The sequence below is a fragment of the Panthera uncia genome, chromosome B4, assembly GCF_023721935.1.
Source record: "Panthera uncia isolate 11264 chromosome B4, Puncia_PCG_1.0, whole genome shotgun sequence".
Lineage (NCBI taxonomy): Eukaryota > Metazoa > Chordata > Mammalia > Carnivora > Felidae > Panthera > Panthera uncia.
This window is the reverse complement of record NC_064809.1, coordinates 58,394,938-58,416,573: the sequence shown is the minus strand read 5'-3', so window position 1 is coordinate 58,416,573 and position 21,636 is coordinate 58,394,938. Positions and strand designations below refer to the sequence as shown.

General features: G+C 37.5%; 1 protein-coding gene across 2 annotated transcripts in view; it reads left to right on the top strand.

The window, feature by feature from the left end:
- ITPR2 (inositol 1,4,5-trisphosphate receptor type 2) overlaps positions 1-21,636 on the top strand; it is a 490,724-nt gene that overhangs the window by 10,681 nt on the left and 458,407 nt on the right. The window lies entirely within an intron of this gene.

Sequence of the window (21,636 nt, the reverse complement as noted above, 5' to 3'; positions counted from 1 at the left end):
AATATTATGACATTTTTAAATCAAATTAAGCCTCATTGTCAATGAAAGTGTTAGTTATTTAAAACTTTACCAAATTAATCCATTTCTTGGATTAAGAACAAATGAAAATAGAGCCTCTATTTACCTTTCTTCACTATTTACCTGGCAGGACATGATTTAATAGTTGAGTTCTAATTCTAAATTCATGTGAAGAATGAGCCTCCTTTCCCAATCAGTACAAATGAAGTCATTGTTATCTGTTAGGGTGAAACCAAGTGCTTATTTCCAGTCTTAGCTGCTAAAGAATCTCTCAGAAAGGCTTTTAAAAATATTATCAAATTGCAAGTATAATAACACTTTGTTAATTATTGAAGAATCTGAATAAAGAATTGTTTAGATAAATTGTCATGTAGGACCTTTGAGAGGCAGTAATTACCTTGGCATATAAAGTTATACTATGACGGTTTTCTAAAGAGTGTGGGGCACCTGGGTGGCTCAGTCAGTTGAGCATCTGACTTCAGCTCAGGTCATGATCTCACGGTTTGTGGGTTTGAGCCCCGTGTCGGGCTCTGTGCTGACAGCTCAGAGCCTGGGGCCTGCTTCGGATTCTGTGTCAGTCTCTCTGCTCCTTCCCCACTCATGCTCTGCCTCTCTCTCCTTCAAAAATAAATAAACATTAAAACAATTTTTTTAAAGACTAGATCAACATTCATATTGCACTTTTTTTTTCAAAATGGAATTATAATTAATATGATAAACTCTAAAGAGTTGATGCCAACTGCATCATTTACTTTGAGACCAATTTAATTTAGCAAAATACATTTTAATTTCAGTTTCCATATCAGAGACTGCTAGTTATTCTCTCAAATTCATTTTTCCTTTCTTCCTTTTTATTTATTTATTTAATAGACTTTATTGTGAAATTGGTTTCCACACTATTTTCTTTTCTTCCATACTAACAGAAGTATTTTAGTTTGTGGGTACCTAGAGTAAAGACCACATTTCCCAGCCTCCCTTGCAGCCAGGATGGTCATGGACTATACTTGGAGGTCGGGCCTTTAAAGAAGGCTTTTATCGCCCTCCTCCCCACCCCACCACCTTCAGTTAATTGCAATATGAGCAGGTAAGAAACCATTTTGAATCATGGTGATAATAGAGCATCTATAAATGAACCTGTTCTCTGGATATCCTCAAATCCTGGCTTGACTATATTCTAACAGATGATGAAACTGGATAGGCACACAAAGGCCAGATCATATTCCCCATTAGGTAATGTGAAGCCATTGAAGGATTTTTAAGCAGGATAGTGAAATGATCAGGTTTTGCTGTAGGGGGATCAGACAGTGGTAAAGAGCAAGAATAGAATAAGGTTGGAAATGGTAGACATGGGAGGAATCAGGGTCATATGTAAGGCAGCCTGAGCCAGGCAGCTGTGCTGGGGATGAAAAGTAGCTTATCATAGAATCACTGAAGGGACAGTATCTCTGGTAGTGTTTCACTTACCAGACCTAAAAAGTTTCATAGATTAAAATATTCATTGTGACTTTTGAGGCTTTATTTTAAGAATGAAACACATGGGGTGCTGGGTGGCTCAGTCAGTTAGGCGTCCGACTTCAGCTCAGGTAATGATCTCAAGCCTTGTTGAGTTGGAGCCCTGTGTCTGGCTCTGTGCTGACAGCTGAGAGCCTGGAACCTTCTTCGGATTGTGTTTCCCTCGCTCTCAGCCCTTCCCCTGCTCCCCCTGCTCCTGCTCTGTGTCTCTCTGTCTCTCAAAAATAAATAAACATTGAAAAAAAAATTTAGAAATTTCTTAAAAAAAAAATGAAACATATAGAAAGAAGTTTCTGTTTCATTTGCTTATGTTTGGATAAAATGTCATGAAGCCCAGCACAACCTCACGCCTTTTGGGGCTCTGAGATCCAAGCCTCATCTTGTTCCATGCTTTCCTCTGCTGGCTCTCTGCTTCAGGCACAATGCTTCCTTCCCCCTCCCCTTTTTTTTAGGTGCACAAACATTCTGAGCTTCCTCTTACCACAGGGCCTTTTCACACATTTTCTTCTCTGTCTGGTAGGTTTCCTCACTTAACCCCATGCCTTTCACCTAATTTATACCTATTCATTATTCAGATTTCAGCTCAGTGACCCTTCTGCAGTAAACTTTTCCTGATCTCCCAGACTGTGTGAGTTCCCTTTCTATATGCTCATACAGCACCATACTTTTTTTTTTTTTTTCCTTCAGAGAGTTTATCACAGCTATAGTTTTAATTTTACTTAAGGTTACTCTGTAAGGGCAGAGACCATGTGTGGTTTTGTTCACAATCATGTTCCTAATGCTTCACACAGTATTTGTCGGATAGTAGGTACTCAGGAAATTTTGTGTTTGATTCAGACAAACCTGGTTTCAAATCACACTGTACCTCTTGGTATTACCTTAAGAAGGACTTAACACCTGAAACCTCAATTTCTTTATCTGTAGAGTGGGATTATTGCCTAGTTTATACTATTGTGATAAGATTAATGGCAATTAACATATGTGGAACACTTAGTAAGAATCAAACCCTTAGCATCAGGTGCCTAAATTAAATAGGGTAGAAACCATAAATATTCAAAAAATCAACATGAGTCTCCTTTTGGAAGCTTGGTTGACTTCAGAGTGCATCGATGTTGAAAGTTCTGCTGTATTATGTTTATAAAATTTTGCAGTAAAACAATTTAAGCTGGTGTTTGTTTAGTAGGCTGTTCAAAGGCACGATGCCTTATCTATTATTTATTTTGGTTTTGGCTTTTTTTTCTTCCTTACTTTGATAATGCACGTCACTAAATTGCAAGCACCTACATTTATCTTTTATTAGTGATTTGATGCCTGCTATCTTTTTGATGTAATGGGAACACCTGAAGTGTACCAACATTAGTAATAACCTTAGAATTGCTTGGCATATATATGTATGGTATATATATGTATATATATATATGGCATCTATATGTATATATATATATGGTATCTATATGGCATCTCTCTCTCTCTCTCTCTCTCTCTCTCTCTCTCTCTATATATATATATATATATATATATACCCTGTCTTCCTTGACTAGAATTTTCAAGTCTTGTTACATTTTATTTATTTGTTTATTTATTTATTTATTATTTTTAAATTCTTAATTTAAGTAGGCTCCACACCCAACGTGGAGCTTGAACTCACCACCCTGAGGTCAAGAGTCCTAGGCTCCACCAACTGAGCCAGCCAGGCACCCCAAGTCTTGTTATATTTTAAAGACAACATATTATTTTAGTTGCTAATATTTCTTCCCTGGTAGAACATAGTGGTAAAAGGAAACAATTTTGTTTAATTTATTGAAACAAAAACAAATGTTTGCTTTGGAGCCATGAGAATAGAGGTTTTGCACAACTTTTCTCTGGACAGCTGGTGCTACTATACTTCTCTAGTCTCCTATGGGCCAAGATCTCCTAATGAACTTCCATGAATGGTTGAGGGATTAGCAAAAACTGCTATCTAATTTGGATAATTAATCAATTTACAAATAAACAAATTTGCCTAGGATAATCTTATTAAATTTTGAACAGTGACTAATCAAATTTTGATGGCCTCTTATCTTGGGAATACTAACGATTTTTAGACAAAATCATGGGGGTCTGAAAGGCATAGAGAGTGTCTCTTACATATACCAAACAAAAAAAATGATGCAGGCTGTAGCCTTCTTTTAGATATGCCATAAAAGGAGATTTTACTATTTACTGGAATCTTAATATATATGTATACACACACAAACTATTGAAGAATCCTTATAAATTAAAGCATTAAAAAACACTTATACCCTCCACTTTATTTTTTTTAACTTTTAAAATGTTTATTTATTTTTGAAAGAGAGAAAGAGAGAGAGAGAGAGAGAGAGAGAGAGAGAGAGAGAGAGAGAGAATGAGCAGGAGAGGGGCAGAGAGAGGGGAAGACACAGAATCCGAAGCAGGCTCCAGGCTGTGAGCTGTCAGCACAGAGCCTGATGTGGGGCTTGAACTCACGAGCTGTGAGATCATGACCTGATCTAAAGTCCAACAGTGAACCAACTGGGCAGGTGCCCCATACCCTCCCACTTTATAAACTCTTGTTTGAAAGTTTCTCCCTGATGCTTCCTTGTAGCTAACATAAATTCCTTATGTTGCACTTTGTATTCGTTTGCTATTTCTAGACTAGAGTCATGGATAAGAGCTCAAAAATGTCACATTCCTTGTTATGATAGAACTAGTGAATTTGAAGACGCTTTATTAATCAGGCTGTTTTTTTATTGAAAGAAACAGAAGACCCAGTTGGAACAATTGTCAGCAGAGAACTTTGTAATCAAGGTAACTGAAGGGTCTAGTCATAGGTTTGTTACAGACTCCTTCCCTTGATTCTATTTTGTCTGGAGTGTTAGTTCCATCCTCAGGCAAGCCTCTGCCTATGGTGACTGCCAGGCTGCTAGCAGCTTCTGCCTCACAGTACCCTATCCTCTTAGCCCAGAGCTGAAAAGAGTGCCTCATTTCCATGAACTCCAGAAGTGTGCAGTTGTCACTGTTGCAGTGACTAGGATAATGGTCCCATCTTTGGCCAAACACTGTGGCCAGGGAATGAGATGCTCTGCTTACAGGGATGATACCATCATGCCCTGGGTGGGAGAAGAGCCCATCTCTGTTATTCTGTCAGGGTTCTGTTGCCAGAGAAAGGCAGTGGGTCTGGAAAGGCAAAGACAACACGTGTCCACGGCAGCCAAATAGGATTCTCTTACCCTCCAGGAAGCCACATTTCCTATGTCCTTCCAATCAGATTTTCAAATGTGAAGACTTTAATTATCTTTGGTGCTTATAGAAGACTATTTCTGTTTCCAGTTTATTACTTTGGGATTTAAACAATTTTTTTTAAATGTTTGTTTATTTTTGAGAGAGAGAGAGGGAGAGACAGAGAGACACAGAGACACAGAGACACAGAGCATGAGCAGGGAAGGGGCAGAGAGAGAGAGAGAGGGAAACACAGAATCTGAAACAGGCTCCAGGCTCTGAGCTGTCAGCACAGAGCTCAATGCAGGGCTCAAACGCTGGGACAGTGAGATCATGCCCTGAGCTGAAGTCGGAGGCTTAACTGACCGAACCACTCAGGTGCCTTCAACTTTGGGGCTTTTTAATGCTAGCACTGTTTCAGATGGAGTTTACCTTCTGACGAAAATGAGAATTACGTGAGTACTTTTACATGCCATACTAAAGCCTCAGGTTTGGTCTGGTCTAAACTTCCTTGGCATCAGCTCTTGAAGGAAAGGACTCTGAGGAAATCAAGTGTCACGGTGAGAGGTCAAAGAGGGAAGACAGCAGTTTATTGTACTTAAATGTACCTAAATGATACTTTAACAATGTTGTTACAAAATAAAGAGGGAGTTTATGAAGCAGACTTTTCAAAGTAAGTACCTTATTCATAAGCACATGAATCAACATGCTTTGATAAATGAATCTCATCATGACAGTATATGCATTAGAATCTCTATTTCTTAAAGTGAATTTTATTGTGAGTGTATCTGCTTTTAACGTAGGTAGTATTTGTTTAGGTACAAGTAGCTTATTCGCTTTATGGAATAATTGCAGCACGTCATGTATACACACATTAATTATTATGGTGGAGATGTATACAGAGCAGGGTGTAATATAGGCAGGATTTAAAATACAAATTTTGAAGGGTGCCTGGGTGCCTTAGTTGGTTAAGCATCAGACTCTTGATTTTTGGCTCAGGTCATGATCTCATGGGTTTGTGAGTTTGAGCCCCCTGTCCGAGCCTGCTTGGGATTCCCTCTCTCCCTTTTTCTCTCCCACTCTCTCTGCCCCTCCCCAACTTGTGCTTGCTCTCTTGTGCTCTCTCTGTCTCTAAAAATAAAAATAAACTTAAAAATAAAATACAGAGTTTGAAATTAAAAAATCATTAGCTTAGATCTCAAAAATCAGAAAATTTTGTTGTTAAAATACTTTCAAATAAAAATTTCTCCTGTAAAACCAATATATTTTGTGCCAGAGCTAGATATGAATTATGGCTCTTAATTGATATGTAATATTGAAATGTGATCTTTGGGTAATCTTTTCAGAAATAGCACAGTAAAATTTTCTAACTTAAAAAAAAATTTTTTTTACATTTATTTATTTATTTTTGAGAGATGGAGAGAGACAGAGCACAAGTAGGGGAGGGGCAGAGAAAGGGGGACACAGAATCCGAAGCAAGCTCCAGGCTCTGAGCTGTCAGCACAGAGCCCGACATGGGACTCAAACTCACAAACTGTGAGATCATGACCCGAGCTGAAGTTGGATGCTCAACCGATGGAACCACCCAGGTGCCCCCCCCAAATTTTCTAACTCTTAAAAGTTAGTGTCTTCAGCTCATTTTTTCCCTCCTATTTTAATATTTAAAATTGGGATCCACTTTGAACTCCTGAAGAAATTGGTTGGTTATGATATAATTATCTAGAAATCATGTTTAATTTCAAAGTTGAGTCAAACCATTAAATAGATGTTTGACAATGAACTTTTAAAGGCAATGTGTGTTTTGGAAAGAGCTGTTTAAATGCTTAGGTTTGAATTCTAGTCTACCTTGAAGAGGTTCTGAGAACTTGGGCAAATTATTTAATGTCTGAATTTACTTCTCCATCTTTAAATGAGGAGAACTAATTATACTTGTTCTCTGTTCCTCAGTGGTTCTTTGGAGGGTACGAAATGATGTTATACCTGTGTGAATATTTGAAAAGCTATACTGATACATGCCAGATGTTTTAAAAATTTGTATTAAAATTTTTTTCAATTTATTATTTATTTATTATTTTGAGCCAAACAAAAGCCATCTGGTGCTGGATTTATTTATTTATTTGTTTGTCTACTTAAAATTTTATTTAAACCCAAGTTAGTTAACATATAATGTAATAATGGTTTCAAGAGTAGAATTTTGTATTTTTTTTTAAATGATAAACTCATAAGGACATCACCTAAACCTACTTACTGAGTTGAATCATATTACACATTTAAATATCAATGGCTTCTTTTTCCAGATTTGCTATAATTTAAAAAGACACAAAACATTTCCCCTGTAGGAGTGATACAAAAAAAAAAAAAAATAATGTTGAGTTAGTTACATAACCTAGTATTTTCTTGATTTATTTTGTGTTTATTGATGAAGGAACATATTCAGAGAAGAGAAATAATTTATTTTAGTTATATATGTGTATGTGTGTGTGTGTGTATATATATAATTACATATATGTAATATGTGTGTGTATACATGCCATATACATATGCCATATATATAATTACATATCTTGTTTTAGGCAGTGGTTTTAAAACTACACTCCAAACATCATCTGACTATGATTCAACAGTCATGGTTTTTGGAGTGTCATTAAGGTATACTTTTTTTTTTTTTTTTTTTTTTTTTTGAACAAAACATGAGAGAGGGCGAGCAGATGTGGATTTAGGGTTTGTTGATTGTTAAAAAAAAATACTTGGTCAGGCTGTTTCTTCTAGCTCCAGCGTTCAGTGAAGTTTAAAGGGTGAAATACTCCACACAATTAATTATGTGTGTAAATTAAAGTATCCATAAATTAAAAGCAATGTAATATTGAAGGAGGGAAAATAAAACACTTCCTATCACATCCTTTCTTTTCCTGTTTTTAAATTCCAAGCTCTTTAAAGAAAACTTTTGCTACTTAGCAGTTGGTTCTTCAGGCCATGTTTGGAATGCTAATGAGTCTGGCCTAGTAACAGCCCCAGCACTGCCAAGTTGTTGGAATTTAGATGTTTTTCCAGTCATGGAAGAGGCTTTTGATTGGTGTATGAAAGGAAGGGAAGACTGAACATCCCTTGGTGCTGTACTTGGAGAAGGGGAGAATTAAAGAGTGTGGACAAGGGGGAAATGGTGTTCTGGCTCTCTTACATTTAGAGAGAACTCAGTGGTTTAGAATATTGAATAAAGCAAGTGACCAAAGAGATGTCATTTCACTAATTTAAAGTTGAAATATAGGACACCGTGGGGGAAAGAAAGCTCTAAGGATTTCTGGAGACCATTTACTGTAGGGACTATCCATAAAAATTGCTTCGTGAGAGGAAACTGAAAAAGGAACAGGGGTTCTTTTGGTAATACTAAATCTTGGTTTAGAGTGAATCCTGTGCCTTTCACAGACCTTCTTCTGACAGGCTAAGTGAGAGCATGAAGGTTTTTTATTCTTTATGATTTAGGATAATTTCTTCTTATCCTAGCAGGAGATGACACCATCCTGCATGGATGTGGCCTCTCAGTGACAAAGCCCTCTGTGTACAACTCAGCAACAACACACAGTTGAAGAATTGTTTGTCTCCTAATGGATGTATTTATTTTTTTCATGTAATTTGTTATTATGTACAGCATTATGACTTAATGTGCAAATTTAGAAGAGCTTTAAAAATGAAAAGCTGAAAGCTTGTATTGGTTTGTGGGAGAGAGTGAGTATATTACTAAATCTACATGTGTTCCTTATAGCATGTCCCGTTAGATAGGTTGACCCTGGAGGTTTGTCTTTTTCTTCTTGATTAGGAGTTTGGTTGGAAACCATCAGTTTGACAAGATAATTGGACCCTAAACACAGTTCCTCAAAAAGACAACCTAAAAAATATTTTGCGTAAGTTTAAAGCTCAACATTATAGAAGAGAAAGAATGAGATAAACGTATGTAGATAAATAAATAAGAGCACGTGCTACGAAAAGACAAATACCTGGTTTTATTCCTGGGGCAAAATGGCTGCTGGTGACATTGCTCTTCTCTCATCTCTCCCAGGAGGCAAGGAAGTCATACCATCTGGGAGGGAGTTGGGAAGACTTTACCAAAATGTAAAATCTTACCAAAATACACATGAGATTGTGTATCCCCAGGGAGATACCTTTTGTTGAAGAGTGAAGGTAGTGGGTACATGGTAAATATGAATCAGTGAATATCTGGGCAGGATAAAAAAAAAAATCATTGCGGACATTTGATTACTTGGTCTTTAGTTTCACTCACCAAAATGGCGGGAGCTTGAGAAAGAAGTTGTTTTGCCTTGAAAAGGAATCTGCTTTCGGTAGTCTAGGAGTAGGAAAGGCCAAAATAAAAGCTACCAAATCACATTCTTAGGGGAAGTTTTTGTGAGAAAATAGTCACAATGAGCCAACTGCTGTTTAAACATCTTCAGAAGACCATTTTTGAGTAAGGGAAAGCAGTGACCCTGGTTCCTGTTTTTCTTTTCTCCTCTTTTCTTTTCTTTCTTAACCAGACAAGAATTTGATCAATATCAGTTTAGTAAAAATCCATTTTGCAGATGAAAAGGATATACCTTTCCTTTTGGGTCCAGGAAGAGCAAGTGTGAAACAGCCTATATATATGCTTCAAAAGGAATTAGAAAGTAGGTACTGAGATACTCCCATCCATTCAAATGATGGGCAGAATGTAGAAGATGATAGCTTTCTTGAGCTTGTCTTTGTTTGTTTTTTTCACTCATACTATTATTTATTCTTATTTTTTAAATATAATTTATTGTCAAATTGGCTAACATACAGTGTGTAAAGTGTGCTCTTGGTTTTTGGGGTAGATTCCTGTGATTCATCACTTATATACAACACCCAGTGCTCATCCCAACAAGTGTCCTCCTTAATGCCCATCACCCATCCTCCCCTCTCCCCCACCTCCCCATCAACCTTCAGTTTGTTCTCTGTATTTAAAGTCTCTTATGGTTTGCCTCCCTCCCTCTCTGTTTGTAACTAGTTTTTTTTCCCTTCCCTTCCCCCATGCTTCTGTTAAGTTTCTCAGGATCCACATATGAGTGAAAACATATTATGTCTGTTCTTCTCTTGAGCTTGTCTTTGTAAAATTATTTTCCTCTGATTTAAAATTCTAAAGATGAAGATTATAACTTCAAGAGAAGATTTTTCATATTAATTTCCCCTATGACTTTTCAGAGTTATTGACATTTTGCATGTTGCAACTTGATTGCTCTTTAGTTCTATTAAATTATAATATAGAAACTTCCAAATTCAAATTACATTGCTAAGGGAAAAAAATAAAGTTGGCTATTGATAGCAACATTTGTAAGCTGGGCCCTTTAAAACTTCATGGTAGGGGGAATCCTCCTTTTGAGGAGTTCTTTGATTCCCATTAATTTTTAAAAAAATCACTGAACTATATGTTGACCACAAACAGCATCCTAAGAAGATAAGACTATATGTGTTATATATAGGAGAGTCTCTAAATCCTCTTCTCTATTCAGCCCTGTAAGTGCTAATATTTGAGATGCTCTCCAGCATATTAGGGGTTAAGGCAGTCAGCTATTAGCTATTAGTTTTGTTTCCATAGAAAAAAGGAATTATTAAAGGAGTTAGCTTCATAATATATTTAAAAGGATAGTGATATTTCTGGGAAATGTCTGTTAAATAATATGTGTCTTCTTTGAACAAAACTATGTAAGGTTAAAGGATGAGAATTTCCATAAAAACTTCAAGACATCTTGACTCTAAGGTATGCTTATGTTCTAAGAATTTTCCTTAATCTTTGGGAATCATATGTCACTTTGAGAATCTGAGGAAATTTATGTTGCAACTTTAATGTTTACTTTTGAGAGAGAAGGGGAGAGAGAGAGAGAGAGAGAGAGAGAGAGAGAGAGACAGACAGCGAGCACGAGAGGGGCAGGGGCAGAGAGAGAGGAAAACACAGAATCTAAAGCAGGCTCCAGGCTCTGAGCTGTCAGCACAGAGCCTGATACGGGGCTCGAACTCATGAACCGTGAGATCATGACCTGAGCTGAAGCCAGATGCTGTACTGACTGAGCCACTCAGGTGCCCCTATGTTGCAACTTTAAATGAGTATACAAAGACACAAGAGTTTACCCATGTTTGAGGGCATTCAAGACTCCCTGAAGATCACCCGTTGGATTGTTGGACCCAAGTTTGGCAGCCCTTGTCCTAATGTGCAATAATGGCTCTTACATTAAACTGTAAGCTTTGCGTTTGGTTTGTATAACACTCTGTTATTTCCTCAGTGCCCAAAATAGTGCCTGGCTCAAAATCAATGAATATTTGTTGAATGAATCAGTGACAAAATGGACATTTTAAATTTTGGACTTATTTGGTATGTGGCTAACATAATTTGGATTTTCTGGTTGCTTATACTTTACCAGTTCTGTACTCTATGAGACCTTCATTTACTTCTTTTGCAAGGGATATAAACCCATTTAGTTTAAGTGCAATAGGAGCTTTTTGGTTTGCATTACCGGGGAGTCCACGAGGAGGGTCTGGCTTCAGGTTCAGCTGGGACCAAGCGTTCAGTTGAAGGGACCAAGGAGTCAATTGAGGAGACCAGGATTTTATCTTTCTTTCTTAACTTCTTCCCTTCTTGTAGGACTTACTCTCTGGCAGACCTTTTCTTTTCTTTCTTTCAAGTTTATTTATTTTGAGAGAGAGAGAGAGAGAGTGTAAGCTCATGTGGGGGAAGGGCAGAGAGGGAGAGAAAATCCCAAGCAGGCTCCATGCTGTCAGCGCAGAGCTCAATGCAGGGCTGGAACCCAGGAACTGAGAGAGCACGACCTGAGCTGAAATCAAGAGTTGGATTTTTAACTGGCTGAGCCACCCAGGTGCCCCTGGCAGACTTTTTCCATTCATAGTGAGGAAAAATGATTTCTGGCCGTTCTAGGCCTACACTTTCTCTCATAATGCTTGATTTTAGAAGGAGGTAGAACCCTCCCTTTTCCTTTCATTGTTCATATCTGCTTCTGTAGAGGCACTTTGGCCCTGCTGGGGCTGTCTCATACCCTAGGTCTCATACCCTCCCTTGGGTGGTAGAGGGATCCCATTGTTACTTAACTGTACCATGTTAAGAATTACTAGGTGGGAAAGGGAGGTTTCTAAAAGGTTAAGAGGCAGAATAAAACATAACAGATGTCTAAGGCACACTTCATATATGATAGTTTAATTTAAGGTGGATATTGTGGTCTTAGGATGTCAGTGGTTCATTGAGTGTCTTTTACTGAGCAGCTGGTTTTCTGGATGTTATCATCGAAGACACTTAAGCCCTCAAAGGAATTGCTTCTGCAAGCACTTCTCTTGCAGAATTTTTGATAATTAAGAGAATAAATACCAACATTTGTGTAAAAGGAGGAAAAAACTAGGAGAGCATAATAGGAATCTAGTGAAACCTATCATAAGGCTGCTTTCTTCAGACTGCAGAGGTTGAATTTGGATTTACCAGATGTGATATCAAGTCTGGCTTTGGCTTTTCACTTTCCCTGTGGTCCCTCCAGCAGGACATTAGTATGGACTGGGCATACTGTGCTTGGCAGGGCTCATAAATGGCACCAGGGCAGGTTGACTTTGAGTAGGAAGGACATACTTTGAAATGTACAGGTATCGTTGAAATAGTTTTCTAAGTATTTTATTACAGGAGAAAGCATTCAATATCAATGACCAAGATTCCAAGTGACTACAATTTCAAGTATTCTTTACTATGTATTTCATTCAAAATTGGCTTTCTAATAATTCATATATTTTTTTCTTTGAAAAGAAGAGGAATATTTTTTTGATGATTATCATGAAAGTTTGAGAATATCACTTAAGATTTAAATACATTCAAAACTTAAAGACATATTAGGATAAGTTAAGATGGCTTAATATTTAAAGGCATAATGTCCTTGGGGCACCTGGGTGGCTCCATCAGGTAAGGGTTTGACTCTTGATTTTGGCACAGTTGGTGGGATCAAGCCCCGTATCAGGCTATGTGATGACAGTGTGGAGCTTGCTTGAGATTCTGTCTCTCCCTCTGGCCTCTGCCTCTTCCCTGCTCACACTCTTTCTCTCTCTCTCTCAAAATAAATAAAAAACATAATAAAAAAATAAAGGCATAACGCTCTTAATTTTTTTGTTTGGTTCATTGTGGACCCATGCTAAGCAGGAGACCATTAGTTTCTTGACAGAGTGGTAATTTTTGAAACTTAGATCTCTAATATGCTCAGATTCTCACCCTGGACTGTTTTTCATGTTCAGTAACTAAATGTGAACTTTTTGGGGAATACTTCCACAACTTTCTTCCTTTTTTTTTTCTTGAAGTCCCAGTTAGATTTGGTTAGAATCTTGTGTGATACCTGACGCACAGTAAGTGGTCAGTTTTATGTGTTTAATGAAAGGATGAGTGAATATAAATTAACGTGTAACAGTGTGCCTCATGAGCAACAGGTCTATGTTATTTTTCCCATTAAAGATCATATTTGAATAACAAGAAGTTGGGTAAATTTTAGATTTACTGAATTAAATTTGTAATAATTATGTGTTTGCTCTGTGCCAGATGCTGCTAGTTTTTTAGCTTTGAAGGTCTTAACTGCACCTTATTTATGGCAAATACTATATTACCATGTGTAATTCCACTGTAAAACCAATATGGTAGGCCTTAAAGAGAGAATAGCTATTTACATCTCTTTTGAATTTCCCTGCTGTTCTTTTTAGTCAGAGTATTGATAGTTTGTATGAAACACATTTATGGCTCTTCAATTTTCTCACCAGGATTGCCGTGCTAGTCTCTAAAGTGGGCTCCCTACTATCTTCCTTATTCCTACTAGTCTGTGCTCAACTCAGCCACCAGTGAGATCTTTTCAGAATCAAGTCAGATTACACTGGCCTTTCTCTGCCCCAAACCTTCGAGTGGCTTCTGTGTCACTTGGAGAAAAAGTTGGAGACTTTACCATGATGTAGGAGGCCTTATGAGAACTGGCCTTCCATTCCTTGGCCTTTCTGACCTTTCCAATAGCTCACTTTCCTCCTCACGGCCATCAGCCACATTGTCTTCCTTGCAGCCCTTGAACACCCCAAACATGCTCCCACTGGAAGGTGTGAACTGGCTGCTCCCTCTGCCTGGAATGCTGTTCTCCTAGATACCTTCCTCGTGTCTTTTTTTTTTCTTTTAGTGTTTATTTTTGAGAGAGAGAGAGAGAGAGAGAGAGAGCAGGGGAGGGGCAGAGAGAGAGAGGGAGACACAGAATCCGAAGCAGGCTCCAGGGTCTGAGCTGTCAGCCAAGAGCCCAACACGGGGCTCGAACTAATGAACAACGAGATCATGACCTGAGCTGAAGTCAGATGCTCAACTGACTGAGCCACCCAGGTGCCCCTCTCATGTCCTTCAAGGCTTTTAGCATGTTTTACCTTTCCTCTTTTTCTATCACATGTATCCATTAGCACATTATAAAATTTATGTATTTGTTACTGTTTATTGTTTATTATTGGTCCACTCCCCACTACCCCCTGTGAGAGTGCTGGTTTTGTTTGCTCTCAGAACAATGCTTGGCATGTACTAGCTACTAAATATTTGTAGAATGAATGAATGAATAGATTTCCTGATGAAGGGATTTAAATAAATTTTTTCTGAAGTGATTACTGGTGAACTTCTTTCAACAGTTGGTGGTAATAATAAATAGTAATGATGATGAAAGCAAATAATTATTGAGTGTATACTCTGTGCTGGATGTTTATAGTAAATATCGTTAATGGTGATGATGATGATGATGATGATTGCTAACCTTTATTAAATGTTAACTTTGTACCAGGTATTTTGCATTATCAGCTCAGTTAATTTTCAAATCAATTCTATGAAATTAATACTAATATTATCTATTTTAGGCCAGAGGAATAACTTTCCAACATCACATGGTATGAAATAGATATAACTGTGATAGTAGAATCTCAAAAGAAAACATACATTGTTAAATTTATCATTACCCCATTTTTGTCCTGTTCCAGCAGAAGTCAATGTCTCTGGGAACTTTTATTTGTGGTTATGATGATCGCTGTCTGAAGAATTAGTATTAGAGTTAAAAATATACTTGTATTTAGAGATAAGTTCATTGCCTAGGATTGATTACAATTTTTTTAAAAATATAATTTATTGGGGCACCTGGGTGGCTCAGTCAGTTGAGCCCGACTTCGGCTCAGGTCATGATCTCACCATTTGTGAGTTCGAGCCCCCGCCATCGGGCTCTGTGCTGACCGCTCGGAGCCTGGAGCCTGCTTTGGATTTTGTGTTATCTCCATCTCTCGGCCCCTCCACTGCTCATGCTCTGTGTCTCTCTGTCTCTCAATAATAAACAAATGTTAAAAAAGATTAAAAAGAATATAATTTACTGTACAAATTTTAACTTAAGAGTACTACTATTTTTGCCTCCAGGGATTGGATTTTTTTTTTTTTTTTGGTCTAACCTGGAAACAAGGTAAATAATTTAACAATGCATGTATGTATAACTTTTTTTCTGGCTATCAGACTTTTCTGCTAGTTTTTGTTTACCTTTGATTTTGTCCTCAGTTGGTTCTGCTTTCAGAGGTCCTGTGGGTTGCTTCATTATTTTCAGGTTAAGGATTCATTTACTCTCTCCCACTGAGTCCCTGCCTTTTAATTAAAACACTCCAGAAGAGGGGCTATCTATCGTTTCAGCCACAATTAGACCCTTGCCAGTAACACATGTAAGTCTAGGATTATTTTCTTCCTGCACAGAAATGGCTTAAAAGAGAGTCTTATATCCATTGATTCCATCCATACTAATTATAAGTGTTTTAAAATGACATCTGTGTTTTGGGGCACCTGGGTGGCTCAGTCAGTTCAGTTTCCAACTCTTCATTTCAGCCCATGTCATGATCTCACGGTTCTTGGGGTTGAGCCCCACATCACACTCTGTGCTAACATCTAGGAGCTTGTTTGGGACTCTGTCTCTCTCTCTTTCTCTCCCTCTCTCTCTCTCTTTGCCTCTCCCCCACTGGTGTGCTCTTTCTCCCTCTCAAAATAAATAAACTTAAAAAAAATCAAATAGCATCTGTGTTTTTTTAAAAACTCATATTTATTCACATTTGGCTACCATTAATGAAATGTTGGAAGCTATGTCTCTGGGTGTGATTTTTTATAAAAACACTGATTGTTTTTGAAGATTTTTGAATTCTTCCCTTTTTTGGTAGTTTTTAGAAATGTACTGGTTCCTGGGGCGCCTGGGTGGCGCAGTCGGTTAAGCGTCCGACTTCAGCCAGGTCACGATCTCGCGGTCTGTGAGTTCGAGCCCCGCGTCAGGCTCTGGGCTGATGGCTCGGAGCCTGGAGCCTGTTTCCGATTCTGTGTCTCCCTCTCTCTCTGCCCCTCCCCCGTTCATGCTCTGTCTCTCTCTGTCCCAAAAAAAGAAATACAAAATAAAACAAAAAAAAAAAAAAAAAAATCATGAAAAAAAGAAATGTACTGGTTCCTTATTGACTCAAAACAAGAGTCATGTGCTGGTAATTTTAACAAGGTAATTGTTATACTCTCCAACTTTCTGGAAAAAAAAATCTAGTTTCTCATGCCGGAATCATTGTGGGAATTGGTTTACAGTTGCCAGAGGTTTTTCCGGCCAGGGAACTTCTCTTGCCAACTGTTTCTTCCTAGGTATATTTCTCTTTTATGTGTGATTAGCCAGGAAGTGGTAGTTGGATCTCATAGTCCTCTCCTTTTGGAGAAGGTGGCATACGTAAAGGAACAGGGAAGAGGCATGTCCTTACAGCAGTAAAGCTTAATCACCAATTGAATTGCGCTCTGAAGATTTCCAAGGAAATACTTTTGGCTTACTTATGTTCTTATGTTTTGCTTAGGAGTTCTTACTAATTGGCTTACTTTTTAGGTCTCTTTTAGCCATCCACTTTTAGAATGTATAATTAAATGTTACTTTATGATTTTCTGAGGGGGTGAGCCAAGGATAAACAGTTAGTTGTATCATCACATATTTATTTCATCTTTCCTCTCTGTGATCTTTCTGCTATATTATCATCAGCCTCATTTCATCTTTTGCAATTTGGTTTTTTCACCTGCTTGATTCATTAAAGTATCCATTCATTCATTCAATTGTTTTTTTGTGTACTGACTACATGCTAGTCCCTGTGCTAGTATTGAGGATATAAAGATTAAAAATCTACTGCATGGGTGCCTGGCTAGCTTAGTAAGTGGAGCATGCAACTCTTGATCTCGGGGTCATGAGTTCGAGCCTCATGTTGGGTGGAGATTACTTAAACAAACAAACAAACAAACAAATTTAAAAGTATATATTCCTGTAATCCTCGAAGAACTCATTGTTTATAGCAATAGATATCCGCTTGAAAGGGTGCATATCAAATGTGGTGGGACAATAGAAGGAGACCCCAAGCCTCTGGAGGATGGGTGAGTATGGATTTTTAGCTAAACATAAGTGCAGTATGAACCAAGAGAATAATATTTTTAAAAACCTGTAAATTTAGGGTGTATTTTAGAAATACAGGAGAAATAAGAAAACTATATATAGTAATATTAAAACAGTTGAGGGACCTGGTATAATAATGTTCCATATATTTTTAAAAGAAAATACTTAAGTTACTGAGTTTTATATATTTCCACGAGTAGTGGATATGTTTTATATATGCCCATTAGATTGGCTTGTTATTCATCAGTTTCAAGGCATGTATTCTTACCAAATTTTGTCTGTTTGCCCTATCAGTAATTGAGAAGTGTGTTGAAATCTCTCACTATAATTATGTCTTTGTTAATTGCTCCCTGTAGTCTATAAATTTTGTTTTATATAATTTGAGGCAATTACATATAAATTTAGAATTGTTATACCTTCTTAGCGAACTGAAACCATTATCTAATGTCCCTATTTATCCTGAATAATGCTTTTTTTAAATTCTGTTTTTCCGATGGCATCACTGCGACCATAGCTTTCTTTTGATTAGCATTTTTCTGTTATGTCTTTTCTATCCTTATGTTTTAGGATGACTCTTATAATTATGTAGGATATGGTTGGATTTTTTCCATCCAATCTGAAAATCTGCTTTTTGGGGGGAATATATGACTTTTAAACAATAAGTTAAAGTTTTAAATTTATTATGATTATTGTTGACTTATTTCTACACTCTTACTTTGTGCCTTGTATTAATCATAACTTTTCCCTGATTTTTCCTTTTCTTAATTTTTTGGGATGGATTGAAGTTTTGCTTATTTTTCTTTTTATTCCATTCTTCCCTTTCTATTCCTTCTATTTATGTGCTCTGTTTCTGTTGTTTCGGTAGTTTTTATTTTTAAAAATTATACATAATTAAGGAAGTGTAAAGTTAATTGATATTTTAACTTTTTTTTTTTTTTTTTTTTTTTTAATTTTTGGGACAGAGAGAGACAGAGCATGAACGGGGGAGGGGCAGAGAGAGAGGGAGACACAGAATCGGAAACAGGCTCCAGGCTCCGGGCCATCAGCCCAGAGCCTGACGCGGGGCTCGAACTCAAGGACCGCGAGATCGTGACCTGGCTGAAGTCGGACGCTTAACCGACTGCGCCACCCAGGCGCCCCTTAACTTTTAACTGTGTACAATTCGGAACCATGGGACTGACTTTTCAATTTTGATCACTTGCTTTCTGCTTATATGCAGTTGTTCAGTATTTTAGTGCTGTTCTTTTTTAAAACTCACATGTTGGTCATTATTATTCTCTTATACAATGATTTTTGTTTAGATTTGTTCATGTTTAACAGTTTTTTCTTTATTTCTTCTAATGAGTTATATATTTTTTTTAATAAGACAATATTCCTTCTCCCTGAAGTATAAACCCAATAGCTTTTTAAGTGAAAGTCTGTTAGTAGTAAATTCTTAGTTTTTGTCTATATAATAATGCTTTGATATTACCCTTGTTCTCAAAAGTTAACTTCGCTGGATACATACAGTTTTTTGTTTTTTGTTTTTTTTTTTTTTTAGGTTTTATTTATTTTCAAGAGAGGGAGAGAGACAGAGCATGAGCAGGGGAGGAGCAGAGAGAGAGGGAGACACAGCACCTGAAGTAGGCTCCAGACTCTGAGATTTCAGCACGGAGCCCGATGAGGGACTCAAACTCATGAACCATGAGATCATGACCTGAGCTCAAGTCACATGCTCAACTGACTGAACCACCCAGATGCCCATGGATACACACAGTTTTAACTTGAGGGCTAAATTTTCTCATAGCATTTGAAGAAATGATTCAAGTCTTCTGGCTTGTAGTGTAGATTCTGAGAAGCTTGCAGGCTAACAGGTTGTGTTTTCTGTATCTGTGGATTCATATCTTTGACTAGCTCTGGACGTTTTCTCAGCCATTGTCTCTTTGAATATTGCTTCCCTTTCATTCTCTATGTGAATTATATATGCATGGTAAGCTTCTCATCCTAATACCTTCTCTGTCCATCTTGCCCTCAGTTTCATTTTGAGCGATTCTTATGATTTATCTTCCAGTCTTCCAGGTTATTCATTGGCTGTGTCTAATTTACTGTTTTAAACTCACCTACTTATTTCAACAATTATGCTTCATTAAAAAAAATTTTTTTTAATGTTAATTTACTTTTGAGAGAGAAAGAGAAACAGAGCATGAGTAGGGAAGGAGCAGAGAGAGAGGGAGACACAGAATCTGAAGCAGGCTCCAGGCTCTGAGCTGTCAGCACAGAGCCTGATGCGGGGCTCGAACTTATGAACCATGAGAGAATGACCTCAGCCAAAGTCGGACACTTAGCCGACTGAGCCACCCAGGTGCCCCATGCTTCATTTTTAGACATTCTCTATCAGATCTGTCTAGTCATTTTTGATTGCCCTTACTCTTTTCTCTCCCTCTTTTTAAATATCTTTTTGTTTTAAAATATTCATAATAGTTATCTTCTATTTTTTAGTTGATAATTATAATACCTATTGTTTTTGCTGATGCATGTATAGCAATTTTTGCCTTATCTTATTAGTGATTTTTAAAATATTTGATTTGAATCATATTTTAAAATATTTAAAAATATTTCTTTGAATTTAATCTGCAGTATAACAACTATAAACTCTGGACAAACCAGGTGGCAAAAACTCAGAAAGGAATGTCAGTCTGGTAAAAGTAAACATCTGGACCTGAATTTTGCCTCATGAGCCACTTTTATCAGTGCCAATGATTTTCTAACTCTTGGCAGATGATTGAGAACTGATAGTATTAAGGTCAACTCAGCATCACTAAATAATTGACCTCAATTGGTAGAGATGCTCATCCATATCCTGAGAAAGGCATTTTGCAAATGCTTTGATTTCTATGAGAACAGTAATAGGCAGACTAGGAGAAAATGCTGCATAAACTGACTGATGATATTACTGAATTCGAACAGGGCACGGAGGCAGGGTAGAGAGGATCAAGAAAAGGAACTTATTAGATGCAGAAGGAAGATCTGAAAAGAAAAAGTCATGATTTCTTTCTTTGCTGGATTAGGGCTTTAAGCTTTCAAAATATATGGAGAAATCCTTTCTGAAATCATGGTCAGTTAGATACACATGTTTCTCTTTGAAAGGCAACGTGTAACCTAGTATTTCCCCATTCTCTCCCCCACCCCCATTTCATCAGCCATCTATACTCTGAAAATGATGGCTTCTTGCAGTGATTTCTAAAAAAGGTTAATATGTGCAAGACATTATTGCCTTTGAAGTCCACATGATACCTTTTTAAAAGGTCTGTAAGCCACTCAGGCTGTGATGGCACTGATCAAAAAATTTAAGCACAAGGTTTCCATGTGCTTTTTAGGGTTTTCCATGTGCTTTTTAGGGTTTCCATGCAGTAGTACTTCAAAATTTAGTGTTTATGCTATAATTTATATGTGATTTAGTTTGATTTAATCTTTCATGGAAAAATAACTGTAAACATTTTAAAGACGTAAGAGCAAGCACAATTTCAACTTTGGAAGGAACCAGTTTTAGAAATATCAGCAGCAACAAACCTATGTATGATGGAAACATTGCTATATAAAATTAAACATTCTTAAAATATTTGTGTCAGTAGAAAATGTTATTGTAGTAAGCCCTTTAAAAGGGGAAAATAAAGAAATAAAAGGGGAAGACAATGTTAAATTTTCTTGGTTTAATTTTTAGCAACCTCACATTTCAAATGACAAAGGTAAAATCAGTTCTTGTCATCATAGACAGGCAAAATAGGAATATAGCTGTGAGTGCATTTGGTATGTTGCATATGTTTTGCATTTACAAGGTAGAACACTTTTTGAAAAATATTTATTTTTGAGAGAGACAGACAGTGCAGAGAGGATGCAGAGAGAGGGAGACAGAGGATCCTAAGTGGGCCCTGCGCCAACAGCAGAGAGCCCAATGTAGGGTTCAAACTCATGAACCTTGAAATTGATAGGGAAAAATTATGTTATAAGATGGCCGATGGGACTGATAAGGAAATTCCAGTCGCTGCCTGAAGATTCTCCTTCCAGGTTCTTCTTCCTGCCCCGCTTGCCGTGTGCCCCAAATTGCCACTAATGCAGAAGTAACAGACTATAAATTGTCCCCCATGCTTACGCTCCGGGGCTCAGAACTCTGGAGAGCGATCTCCTCGGAGCCTGCCGGTGTGAAATAAACCTCCTGACTTCCAAGATGTCCCAGTGCCCTTGGTTCTTCTGCTGGGTGATCCAGGCCAGGTTCTGTAACAAGATCATGACCTGAGCAGAAGTCAGATGCTTAACTGACTCAGGTGTCCCCAGGTAGAACACTTTTTGGCAGAAAGTTTTGGCAATGTTTTTTTCCCCTCTTTGCATGATTTTAATTGTTTATGGCTTTGTGCAGGGATAAGTCCGCAGGACCTATCAAATATAA